General features: G+C 39.4%; 1 protein-coding gene across 2 annotated transcripts in view; it reads right to left on the bottom strand.

Moving 5' to 3' along the window:
• Window positions 1-14,185, bottom strand: part of LOC110828108 (tubulointerstitial nephritis antigen-like) — a 47,192-nt gene that overhangs the window by 22,267 nt on the left and 10,740 nt on the right. Inside the window, exon 1 of one of the 2 annotated variants that reach the window (XM_022060471.2) lies at window positions 8,761-8,927. The exons of the other annotated variant lie outside the window; for it this stretch is intronic. The gene's annotated coding sequence lies outside the window, so the exon portion shown is untranslated. Of the gene's footprint in view, window positions 1-8,760; window positions 8,928-14,185 lie in introns of those variants that run through there. 2 annotated transcript variants of the gene reach the window in all.

Here is a 14,185-nt window from a genome sequence, read left to right as displayed (position 1 = left end):
CGTTGAAACTTATTGCACTGCAGATATCACACTTCACATTAAGAAATATTTCCTTGTAAATTAGTAAATATCGTTACGTAACACACCAAAAAGTGTTTCAAGCAGGTTGTAGATTAAAAAAATTATTATTTGGACCGCCCACATTAAAAATTCAGTAATTATTTATAAAATCAACAAACATGTTAAAGAAAATTACCAAGAAGAGGTGACGGGGAACAGTGGCCATCGGGAAATGAGAACCACCACTTTTTTACGAGCACCCATGACTTTAAAATGGTTTGAAAGGTGCTGTCATCTGTGGCTCTGAGGTGCAAACAAACTTGCTAGCGGAAAGCGACATTCAGTTTTTCAGTAGTCGTTCAATCGCTATAGATGTTTTTCTGTGTTTGTGTTATGGAAGTGGCGCGTTATAAAGGCACAGTAAGTGTATTTTAGGTATCACGTTATTCAATTTACAAATGCAGAAACCTTTAAAAAGACATTTAATTTTAATGTTCTGTAATAAATCTGGAAGTTATAGTTTGTGGTAAGCTCGAGATGTTATTAAGGTTAATCGGCGGGTAAAAAACCCACCATCGGCTCCCACTGTCCCAATGCTGGTTTTCATTGTCGAATGTTGGTTCACATAACAATTGCCAACTCACGCATATTTTATTTCTGTTCTTTGAAACTGAGGCTATAACTGCAGTCTAAAATTTTGCAAATGCCCTGAAACAGAACACGAACTACTCAATAGGCTGCGTGGACAACAGAAAATTTAGAAATGGTAGCCAAGTCTATTAGGAAAGGTGGAAGTCTATTCACATAGTAGCAAAGGATACTTGAATATCTTACAGTAGTGTCTGCTCCTACCATGAGAAGGAAACCAGTACTTCGGAGACCATTTGGCGAGACTGTCAGGTATGTGATTTTGTCTGATGCAATACAAATTCTTATTCTCGATGTGTGTGATTATTATTTGACGTGATCCAAACTTTTGTTCTAAGTTACAATGTATGTGATTACTCTGTGATGCTAAGTTAAACCTGTGTAAAATTTTAATCGAAACTACACATTTGTTGAATTTCAGTTATTTTTACTGGACTCGTGCATAAACCGGTGACCCAGTGTATAAGGGAAAATGTTGCCCCAAGTCTTCAAAAGTTGATAAGTCTGTTGTAGATCTAACACGGGTCTCTTGTTTTAAATCATGTAATCTGTTACTCCTTATACGTCGAAACACTTTAGAAATTTAATGAAGTTAAATGTGTCATGTATAGCAGAAGTTATATAAGACTGACACGGACCAAAATTAAATTTGTCCAGCAGCTAGAAACCACTGTGCCAGTTTTAATTTAAATTCGTTTTAGTGACTTAGGAAAGTAAACATGTGGAACACAAGACAGACATGACCTTCCGGCTTTGCGTTCACTTTGCATGAATCGAACTAAGCATATTGATTGAAAGCAAAGAGGAAAGTGTATTCCATTTGGACGTACGGCGATGAATAGAGCACATGCCAAAAGACAAAAAATTATTCCCTTCAGGCTATTAACAGGTAAACAATGGTACCAGAATTTAAATAAATCAGTGTTGCTAACTGCGACTTGTAAAACAATATTGGTCGATATTTTAACTTTATGAAAAGTTTTCACTCCGCCAAAAGTTTTGTTTATGTAACATGTTTCTTATTCATTTCCACACATTCAATTGAATTAGAAGTTTCACTTAAAACATTTGTCTAATATCGTGAAATTTTAACGTGATATAAGGGAATAATTTATGAGCCTACACTGTGGCATCTGTAGTGGGTTTAGCTTTGAAAAAAAAAAATAGATGACTAAGATCAAACAGTCCATTCGACCCTAGGTATAGGTGTACTCTGTTCGAATCTCTACCGGGTTAATAGCTATCCTGAACAAGAATTTTCGTGGTATTCTTTACTCTCGCTAATCAGATGCCGGAATAGGAAGTCAAAAACCACGATCACGTCCTTCCAGATCCTTACCTATCCATCGTTCATGTTCATCTTCCTGGCTTGTTCGACATCCCTTTAATGTATGTAATTAATTGACATAACATCGGGAAATAAGAATCAGTGGCTATTTACTTGTACTAAAACTCAAAACGCGTCTTATGAAGATGTTTGGTTCTTACGAGTATGTAAGCTGTTGCACCCAATGTCCTGACTTTGTCTTTATTTAATTTTGTTCAGGGCTACAGGCTAGTTCAGAAATATACTACGACCCATCCACCCCCGTCTTCCAATATACTGAAAACATTATTCCCATAATTTCATTCGACAGTATATAAACCTTAAACTCACTGTATTGCCTTTTAAATAACAGTAATATATTTGACCTAATACAGCTGAGACAGCAGCGGGGTCTCTCTCGACGTCCAAGGCTCTAATGTTTCTCAATTCTTTTATTCCCCCGACTTACCAGCGAAAGCAACAGGCCAGGAACTGTGTCAGTGCGAACCCGACACAGGTGTTACTGCTTATGAAAAATGTAACGTAAAATATTCCAACTGACGAACGACATGGACTGAAATACCGCGCCAGGTCCTCGTTTACGATGCCAGTGAGTGAGGCGCGCGGCAATTAATATTTTTCAGACTACAGAAAAATGTAACAACGTTCTTAACTAAATTTATCCAAGTCAATGGTGTGAGAAAATGTAATCTGGACCAAGATGCAACAAGACGATCCCAGCAGGAACCCAAAGTCCTGAGTCATCCGGGCATAGCAATTTTTTCCCTTCATAATTTCCACTGTTAGTACAATTAACGCAAAATTTCTAACCTGTGCTTCGTCACAGTCAGAGGGGAAAGGAAAATTGAAAAAGAGAAGACGCCTCCCTCCACGTACCACGGCTGGCTTGTCGATGTAGGGCAAAGCACCCCCTTAGGTTGTGGTCACATTGCAAGCGGAATGGCATTGGGCCGTGGAATACCAAAGCTGCCACACTTCTTACTCTTCAGCAAATATTATGTAGACGATCAAACCATACGTGTATGGTCGGGACACGTACCGTGCATGGAGAAAAGGAGAAATGCGTATAAAATTTCTGTTGGAAAACTTGAATGGAAGAGACCTGTTGGGGGGACGTATGCGCGTTAGGAAGGTTGTATTAAAATATATCGTGAAGAAAATGGCTGTGAGGATGTAAACTGGCTTCAGCGGGCTCAGTGCAAGGCCCAGTGGAGGATTCTTGTCAACAGGAATACCAGTCAGTGCTTCCCCCTCCCCTCTCTCTTTCTCTCTCTCTCACACACACACACACACACACACACACAGGGGGGGGGGGGGGGGGAGAGTCTTCAAAGAACCGACTTACGCACCGAAATTCGGTTTGCTTGTTAGATCTAATTTTGTAATAATTCTTAATGGAAGTTAAAAAATTATTCGTCTAGAAACAAGGCTGACGAAATAGGCAGCTGAGCATATATTGGTGTAGCGGATCGAACCACGACCAGGCTTCATTATACCTTGCATGAAAGTTTGAGATATCTCTAGGAGCCAAAGACAGTAAGATCTTTTTATCTTAACCCATCACCTGATCCTGAAAATAGAGCCAATTTCCGAAACGTAGTTGTTACAAAACTGGGGCGATGGACAAAGTCCAAGGGATTAGTCATAAACATTAAATTGGAAAATAAGCTCTCCAAGTTCTTCTAAAACTTTTTCCTGTGATTCTTTATTTTTTTATTTTAGGTTCCGTGATTATTTAGGATGTCAAAAGTCTTTCGCGAACTGAAAAGTTCGGAAAACATTGATTTAAGGAAAAACTAGAATCATGCTTTTACTTAGTTGTAACGTTTATAAATAGGATTTTGCATGTCAGCCAAATGACCATTAACATCGAAGTGGAAAAATGGCACATGAACCGTATTCGAACTCGAATGGGCCTGTGGAATCTGCGGCCCACATTCAACGTTAAGATGCCACAAATGAGACGATAACAAATCTCTCCGAACAGCAGGTTTGTCAGGCAATCATGTCGTCAGTAACAGGTACGCGACTCGCGTTTTGTGCCAGCGCCAGCTGGCACAAAGTGATCATAAAAAATCTTTTAGCAGATAATTGGCAAAATGCGGCCCGCGGCCATGTCCACACATTTTTCTCACACCGTATACAGTAAGTATTGTATAATGAAATTAAACCTCATAATTAAAATTCAAGATTAAGACAAACGTACAAGTCTATAAGGTCCCTAGTGCTAACATTCACTATTTTTACATGCTATTCGGTTATGAGAAAGCCGAATGGGCCCTCTTCAGGTTTAATGCTTGTCATAACTACCTGGGAACAAAAAAGTAGCTTCATCAGTTAATATATGGATATTCCGATAAATAAAGAGTAAAATCCAAATTTACGAACACCGTAATTGAGGTGTGTTTGCAACACAATGGTGGGTTGTAGGATTTGAGGTTTTCACGGCGGTGAGTCTGAAGATTGCCGTCTTCTGGGTTGTTGCGCCGTGTAGTCTGGTAGATGTCCAACGATTTATCGCCCTGATGACGGATGCAGCATGGACCTCTGAAACGTTGGTGGACACCTACCAAACTACACAGCGTAACAACCCAGAAGACGGCAATCTTCAATGGAGGGTTATTGGGCAACCCATGTTTGCTCTAAAACAAAATTACTGAAACACAGCCAAATTTTAAGATCCGCGTATACAACATGGAAATATGTCTTGTACGATGCAGCTTGCTACAAAGAAACGTGGCGTAATGGTACAGATTATCATCACAAAATTATGCCATTACATCCTCCCGTACAAGATACTATAATGTATCAGAATTCCAGTGGGGAAAACCACGAACAATTTCAGTCAGGATACGACTGAGAATCAAACCCGAGATAACCCGTTTACAAAACAAAGAGTCCTATCCAGTACAACTCGACGTTTTTACTGATCTTTGGATATATTAATCATATTATTTGGATCACTTCCAAAATCCTTAATCCTAAAGCCGTCTGTTTTATTTGCACGATGGGGGAAGAATGAGTTCACGGCTGAACACTAAGTACTGGATTCAGACTCACGACACCACTGTTCGTTTGGCTTAAGACACTCTTGTCTAAAACTACGCTGCCAGTGGCAATCATTGTGTGTAAACTTACAAGTGTCTCGCTTTAAAAATGCAAAACGCTCTTGATCTCCTGACGAGGTCTGATTCAGCATTATGTTTGTTAACTTCATTTAAGTTTGTTTGGTGACGTACCAAGACCACATTTACTAATAGGTTTACTGAGGTATAAAACAAAGGCGTAATCCTTCGGAACCCAAAATAAACATCGCCATTACATAGACCAACCTTGCACGCAAAAATATATACACGCATGCATATACACACACACACAGGCGCGTATGAATAAATCACGGCATCGTTCTCTAAATAGAACTAAACATGGAAAGTGTAAAGGATTTATATTTGTCATTTTTTTAAGTTCGGCGCCTTAATCGTCATTCATACGTGATCGAGGTCGTCGGTCTGTGGCAATGACAGACGTGAGTCGCGATGGCAATGTTATGGCCGTGTTGATTCTGAATATTTGTCTGGCCTTCGCCGCTGAAAAGATACACATTCCTAACTTGAAGCTGGTTTATTTAACTTTCTATAGTACAGATGCACACATAAACTGGATAAACGTTGTGATCGTAAACTGACCACAATTTTATTGGAATAATCAGTCTCGTACAGACATGAATGTTGTGCAACGTAAATGGGTTGATAACAGCTGTGTTTCTCGAACACCGGTGGGTATGTTTTTATAATGGCCTATTTCGTCATGAACTTCAACCTGAAATACTTTCTTACTAAAATGTCAGATCCGAAAGTTGATTCTGTCCACAGAACAAGCAGACCTGGTTTATCGCATTAAGTAATCTCAACTGTTAACATAGGTTTATTTCGTTGAATCCTTACTTTCAGACTCCGATATTACTTTACAGTGGTGAGTTATTTTGTAACCCGTATTTACTTGTCTGGTTGATACACGTGTATTTTTGACAGACCTGATTATGTCTCTTATAATATGAAGCATCTGAAAATTGAACATGCAGATGTTACAGGATGAGTTGTGGCTCATCCATTCGACACCTTGACTGCTTAGCGACTTAGTAGACCTAATAAGTTTAATATTTTTAAGACTAAGTTACTTCATATTATTGTTTCTTTGTTGTTATCATTAATACGGCCGTGTGTCCACAGAACATAAATTAATATTTGAACTTCTAATGGAAATTAAATACTGTTTCATTTCGAAACAGGAAATGTTTGTAGACCGCCTGTGTACATTTGTTATATTCATATTTGCATTTTTAAGCAAACTGCGAAATACCTATCCTAGAAACGGATTCGTCCCATACCAAAGGATGTATGCCTTTGGGCGGACGAGTCGAAGACAACGAAATAAGAATACGAGGGCTCTGAAACAGGCATGTAACAATTCTGGAATTTAGAATGAAACTTGTACCAAACGCCAACCCCGCTAAGCGCTACAAATTACAATGGAAATGTATAGACTTAACTCTATTGAAATGCACACATATTCAGAGTGCGTTCTTTACCAAGTTGATTACGTAATAAAAAACAGATGTAAACTGTTGCGTAGGTAATTGATAACGTAAATCCCACATTTCATAAAGTGTGTGTGCATTCGTGTTGCTGACAATGCTAACGCTAATTCAATTCAATTCTTAATTATTAGTGTGCTGTATCAACAGCCATAAGGCCATTTACAGATACAGCACAGAGATCAGCACACGAATACAATAAAAACATAAAAGGTAAAACAAGCAGAATATAAAATACATAAATACGGAGGACGTTAATACACAAGAAATATTCAACTAAATATATTAGCATATTTGTAAAAATAATTAAATCAATTAAGTAAATTATACTATTATAGAATGTGAAGAAGTGCGTCTCGAATATGTCCAAGTCACTGCAGACGACATTAGCAGTTGATGCGCATCTAGCAGAAGAACTGTTTTTGATCAAAGGGCTAAAACTGAACATACAAAAATCTCTGCGGAGACCGACAGCTTCCAGAAGGGAAGTAAAAGCATTCAAAGCTGCGGTAAACCTGAGCAAGGAACAGTGCATCACTACAATACCTTCTCTTACGCAGGATATGGAGTTTTAAATACTCTAAAGCAGAGGTTCCCAAAGTGGGGGGCGCGAGTGGTTTTCTAGGGGGGGGGGGGTGTTTGTATGAACATTTTTCTAACGAAATATGGAGAAACATTTTTAATATCCTTCGCTTGATTGAGGCAGTTCAGCAGTGGCAGCCATCAAAACAAAGTATCGTTCTACGATGAACCTGGAAAACGACCTTAGAGCGATCATTTCAAACTCCAACCTTGGTATGAAAAGTTATGTTCACAGAAGCAACCACATCCATCCCACTAATCCAGGTATGCAGCGTGTATTTTACTAGTTTTTTAAATTAAATGCATTGAATAACATATACTAGATTATAAAAAAAATGTATAATCATAGCCAAATTTTATGTCAAATAAGTTTGCTTACACTTCTTCTGGAAGGGGGCGTGAGATTTATGAAATATTTTAAGGGGGGCGCAAGGTATAAAAGTTTTGGAACCTCTGCTCTAAAGCATCAGCGTAGCTGTAATGCACTTGGGGGAGGAAACGATAGTAGCAAATGGCTGCAAACTTCTGCTGGATACGTTCCAGTTTGTTGGCATCAGTAGTCGTAACGGACTTCCAAGCGACCGAGGCGTACTCGAGCTTGGATCGAAAGTTACATATAACATATACAGGCAATCGAGAGAAGAGAACGAACAAGACCCAGCAACTTAATACAATGTGAAAATATGTAGTCAACATGGTTGTGAAATCGGAGCTCAGAGTCGATAAATATTCCCAGGACTTCTTAATAGTGTCCGTACGTGTTATAGAGCAGTGGTATTCAACCTTTTTCGTTCGTGTACCCCCAGATGTAATTCCTCTTCAACTTTGTACCCCCAAAGTTGTTGGTGTATAATTCAAGTTATACATAGTATATAATCTACGTCTAAAATAAATTACATTACTGATTATAGTGTTTATCTTTTTAAAAAAAAAAATTCACGTACTCCTAGGATATCTTCGCGTACCCCCGGTTGAATACCACTGTTAAAGAGGACTGAAAAAGTTTGTAATCAAAGATCAAAGTAGTGGTTTTCCTGGAGAAGTTTCACGAAGTTAGTAGTGCATCAACCTTGAACAGATTCAATGTCAGTTCGAAGTTGATTGCAGTCGTTTGGAGATTTAACGGCACGAAAAATGTTGATATCATCAGCGAAAAGAAGGCATTTAGAATGATCAATTACTTGGCACATGTCGTCAATAATCAAGTTGAAAAGGAGAGGGCCCAAAACAGATCCCTGTGGAGCTCCAGAGAGGGCCACAAAAGGAGAAAGAGTTCCAGAAACACGAACCTGGGATTGTCTGTTAGTGAAGTAACTACGAAACCAGTTTACGTAAACATCAGAGAGTCCAAAAGCACTGAGCTTCTTGAGTAATAGATTATGAGGGACAAGATCAAATGCACTGCTAAGATCAAAATAAACAGCATAGCTTGAACCTGCCAATGCCAATAATAATAATAATAACAACAGCAATGATGATTATTATTTAAATAATGATATCTAGTAGTGAAAAATGTAAATGTAAAATTCAAGCTGGAGAAAATACAGTTTCTCCGTAATAGGCAAATTAATGTGTATAATTTGGATTTATATTATGGGTTGTTGCTTACGTTTAGTCGTGTAGATTATTACCAACCGCCTCCGTCTTCAGGGTAGAAAGTCAAACAACATGTACATTACGTATCAGAACAGTATGTTCCTCTGCAAGTAAGACTGCGCGGTGTTACACCCTGAACAACATAATCTGAATGCCCTGAGTCAACTACATTCGACTCTGGAGATTTGACGGATAAAACCTCGAGGTGGGTGCGCATGCGTGTGGGGAGGTTTGGTCGGTTTAGGATGGGGGGCTGATTCGGGGGAGACCTATTCTCGCCAGCACACGAAAGGGGACTTGGGCTTTTGCTGAGGATCCGCTCGGTTTGTATTTGGCTGTTGTTGTTGTTGTTGTTAAACATTGCGGTTGCCCGTCCGAATTGGTATTGATTTTGTTGTGTTTGTGGACGGGGCAACTACCGTGTTTGGTGTTTTCCCTGGTCCCTCGGGGTGGCCAAGGTTGGAGAGATGAATTGGAGTTGTTACCGAGGGTAGAGCACAGTCGTAGGTTATTTTTTACTTATGTTTTGTTTGTTGGTATACCTTGAGCAGCCGAGTGGATTAGTTACTAGAGAAACATGCGCCATGGAGCTGGGTATACAGCCCCGCTGCTCTGATGTAGCAGAGAAGTTGCCGACACTGTACGGCGCTGTCAGCAGGTGTGCTTTCATACAAGTATGGGACGTAGGATGGAAAGTGATTTTTTCGTAGGTTACAGCCAGTGAAGAGAATAAGTTGTTGTTTGAACGTAGTTTACACTTCACACCACAAATGTGAGTTACCAGCATAAGATGTTGTAATATTTATGGAATCAAATAGGACAAGTCGACTTTAAATATTTAAAAATAAACATTACCTAAAACTGTTATACTTTAGACACACCAGTAAAACAATTTTCAAACAAAATGTTAGTTTGATCACTGACTGGTATGCGGTGACGCAATGCAGACATCTGTGAGATGAGCTGAATGTCGTCAGACTGGTGCTGAAGTGGCTTAATGCGGCACACCGACTGCTTCCAATTTAGGCTGTCTTACAATTCTGTATCAACTACAAAGCTTATGTAGTATCAAATGATACGAGATGTTTACGACTCAATCGTTGTATATGTCTTAAAGTAGTTTTTGGGAATTCGTCTTCAGATACGTCACTAAACTACCAAGAACTTCCATTTTCGGTCCCATGTCGGAATTCTAACCAGACTCCCCCCCCATATCCCGGTACCAGGACTTCCAGGCGGACTTTTGAATTTTGCAGGAGTACAACATTACCTTTTTATTCTTAATTTCATGCCCTATCTGAGACGACTATTGCACTAGTACGAAATTTTGAGGCGGGACGACACTAGCTCCAGTTAACGTAGGATTTTGCGTTATTGTATGACAATAACTCTTAAAAAGCATGCAACTGCTGAGAAGGTAATTTTGTTTGTAGCAGCAACATGGCAACCGCCCGAATTGTGTTTATCTTTTGGTTTCATGACGATAGGTGAGAGAGATTTAGGCATGCAGAATTTTGAACGGAGATGAATCGTAAGGACACATCCTATGAGACACAGTTTTCGTTAAAAATCACAAACATGACGACGGCGCGAAATTTTGGGGTCATGTAGGACAAATCGGTAACGGTGGACATTGCGCACAGAAAATGGAAAAGAATGCATAACACTGCTAATTTATAGTGACTGGTAGTCTCGCTAAGTTTTAAGGAAAGCGAACTCTGTAAGGTCTTCGTAGAAATTCTTTGGGTTAGTGTGTTCAGTTGCAAGGAAGTCTGAATATCATTGCTGTGGAAGAAACGTACATGTTCCTTGTTTATTTAAATTAATTCAGCTCATACTTAAATATAAATTGAAAATTAGGCGCATTCTTAGTAATTTTTCATACAACATTTGACCTAATATCCGTCCATTGCTGATTAATATCTCTTGTTCCATAGCTTATAAATGCCAGTGAAGTTTCATTCTAATGGGCCGTGGTCACCTTCAGAACTGTGAGCCGACTTTGAAATAAGGTACCGTGGCCACGGCAGTCAAAGTTGCCCGGCGTGACCAATTTGTTCGAGCTGGTCTGCCCACTCGGAAGGCTGGTGACAGGACATTCATTATGGCTCATGCTTCTGCTATTAGCGACATTGATAAATATGATAAAGAAGCTGCCGAGGTGCTGTTTATTTATTTCCTGCTCCTGACGTCGCACTGTTTTTCATCAAGACTGATGACGACAGCAAATTAGAGAATAATGATAAATTACTCTGACACTGTACGAAGGAAGACGGAGTGTCTGTTGCCTGCTTAATAACGCATTTATTTCAAGCAAACTTCCTTTCTTTCCCTCAAAATACATAATATTTTCAGCATCTTGGAAATTAGACAGGATGATAAAGAGTTTTTAACGGAAGACAGAAAGCGGGAACAGCAGACCTGTCTATCTCACTCAGTTATCACTTTTCAATAAACCGAACGTCGCTGCAGAGTTGTTAGCTAGCCCTCTAGCTCAGTGTCCAGGTTGCCCCGGATCAAAATTTCGTCCCTGAGGCATTCTATCAGGACTTTCGATTTTCATGGTTTTCCTCAGTCTCCTAAGTCCTCCCTTTCTAATTCCTTTATCATGTCATTCTACGCTGTACAATCAGAAGCTACATACAGCGTCGTTAAATAATCCCACAAATAAATATAAATCGTCTTAACAATAAATTTTAACATTTAAATTTTAAATTTTAACATCCAAATAAAGTTTTGTGTATTGACCTGAATTTTATTATATATTTTAATATATTTCAGATGCACATGTTGATTGGTGTCGTATTTAAATGGTTACAACATCATGACGAGGTTGATTTGCATGGACAAAATACAATTCAACCAAACTCATTAAACTGTGATACTGTGTTTACTGCTTACACGAATGTTGATTAAAGTCTGACAATCTGCTATTTGCATTCATATAAAATTAGACACTTCCCTTCAGTTTTAGAGTTAAACAGCCTTTAAGTTGTCTTACTAACATACGTGCCATGAATGTGAACACAGCCTTCGTTGACATCCAAGATAAACGGAATGAAAGCATAACTAGACACGTGAAGTTAAAGTGGGGAATTAAGTAAACTCTACGGTAAAGTGTTGAAGATACAGGTCTGTGACCGCGTTCTTCCTATAGACGCCACAATGGCATATACCAAGATCAACACTCTGTATGATAATGTCTTTCTTCGTCGGTCCAAAAGCTGCTGTAAAATATGTCGGCGAAGTCAGTTCACTCGAATTATTCCATATATCGAAAACTCGATATGGTGAAACCTGTATTTGGTTGTTTGCTCCTGCAATAGCTACAGCGCTATCAGGGACGAAACCAAATTCACTCAACAGATTATTCTTGTAAAACACGTGGCGTAAAAAAGATAAATATGGCAGAAATGAACGTCTTTGTGGATCTGAATCAAACTAATGCAAGTTGTGAACAAATTTATTTGTTCAGTTTGGCTGATTTATTTTTAATATTAAATTATATTTTATTTATATTTCAAATCATATTCTTTGTCGGAATCGATATTGTATATGACCCCCCGTTTTCGTGGTTTACGGCTCAATCTCATCTATCCTGTTGGTTGATGGCTGACCAGTTGTTATCTTGTGATACACAGCGAATTTAAATAAACAGTCCGTAAACAAAAATCAGACAACCGTTTTTGTCCCTGAAATTGCTGAAACAGAATTTAAAATGTGTATAGCACACCTGCTGATGTGTTGAAGGCCCCTGGTTGAAATGTCCATCGGAGGCCGTCTATCGCGACTGAGATCTTTCGAGGTTTTCCTCAGTCCCTCCAGGAAAACATTAGTTCCTTAAATTACGCCACGACTGATTCATTCTACGTCCTTTCCAATTCATTTTACACTAATCATCCTTGTCATTCGATGGAAGGACATCGTAATATCTGCTTGTAGCATAAACCAGCAGTAAAATAATACCAAGCAAAAACACTAGATGCAATGATACCTCCGTGACTCATACTCTTAGAAGTCGGTAGTGGCATTTTCTTCTAACCGACAGCAATTTTGTCGCTCCGACAACGAAACCGACAGCAATTTTGTCGCTCCGACAACGAAACCGGGTATTCACCATATAAAGGCGAGGTTGACATTGAGGCATATATTGCATCCTATGGGCAATGGAACGAACGGTCTAGATATCAGCATAGTGTATGCAATAATATATTCAGGATGTAACTGGAGCATACATCAACAAACATTGCCACGGAGCAATGTCATACTGGCAGCCTATTGGTCTGGTACCAGGGAAATGCCTTTGTGCGCTGATCATACAGTCACTGAAGAACGGTTTGTGTGATTAAGAACTGCGCATGTCACTTGCCTGTAATTTCTCCTCGTCCATATTTACTTTAGCTCCATACACATTCTGAACAGAGTATAGTCCTCCATCTGCTGCAGTGCAATCACTTCAGTTTGCAGATGTTCCAGCTGACTGATAGTGTACTCTGAAGAGGGGTGGGCACTTGGTGCTGCATATGTACAACTATGTATTCCCGGCACTGGTGGACGTATCATCATCTTTATTACGCCGTCTCCTTTACAGGAGGTTGACGACATATTATGAACAGGATAATTCCATCCTTTTCTCGGACTGGGACCTGTTCAAATATATTTTTTAGGCAGGTGATACAGAAGTGGTTTGCCATTGCCTTCTTCTGTGTGTATGGAGTAATTGTTGAGATGCCACGGAGAAACCGGGGAAGCCCCGGAGGAAAACTTATAGACCAATGGTATTCAACCTTTTTCGTTCGTGTACCCCCAGATATAATTTCTCTTCAACTTTGTACCCCCAAAGTTGTTGGTGTATATTACAAGTTATACATAGTATATAATCTACATCTAAAATAAATTAAATACATTACATTACTGATTATTCAGTGTTAATCATAAAATAATATATATTTTAAATTTCACGTAACCCCTAAGATGTCTTTGCGTACCCCCGGAGGTACACGTTCCCAGGTTGAATACCACTGGCCTAGATCACGGCCTTGCCCAACACAAGTTATAAATTCGGGCACCGCCGGGAATCGAACCCGGGATTCTAACCGCTAGACCACCGTGGCGGTGTGGACGTACAGGGCTGCGTATTATTAATGCAGTTCGTATTAGTTGCTTGTAATTAAATCTTACGAAGCCAAGATAGAGCCATGACCTTACCCGGCCCTGCAAACGAGACGCCTGTTTCGGCGACTAGTGTCTTGTCCGGCCTTCATGAAGAAAGCAATACGAGTCAAGTTTAATCCACAACTTGGTGTTCAACAGTGGATTCCTTCTTGTCACCGTTCTCTTTTACTTCTGATCTATTGCAACTATAACAAAAATTCTCATTGCTGCTTTGAAGCATCCCTTTTTGGTGGCTTTGTACACCGTGAGTATAATCCAGGCTT

Source organism: Zootermopsis nevadensis, unplaced genomic scaffold, assembly GCF_977971745.1.
Source record: "Zootermopsis nevadensis isolate Lab colony 2312 unplaced genomic scaffold, Znev_1.0 Znev_ptg000006l, whole genome shotgun sequence".
Lineage (NCBI taxonomy): Eukaryota > Metazoa > Arthropoda > Insecta > Blattodea > Termopsidae > Zootermopsis > Zootermopsis nevadensis.
The sequence above is the reverse complement of the archived record's forward strand: the minus strand, read 5'-3'. Positions and strand labels throughout refer to the sequence as shown.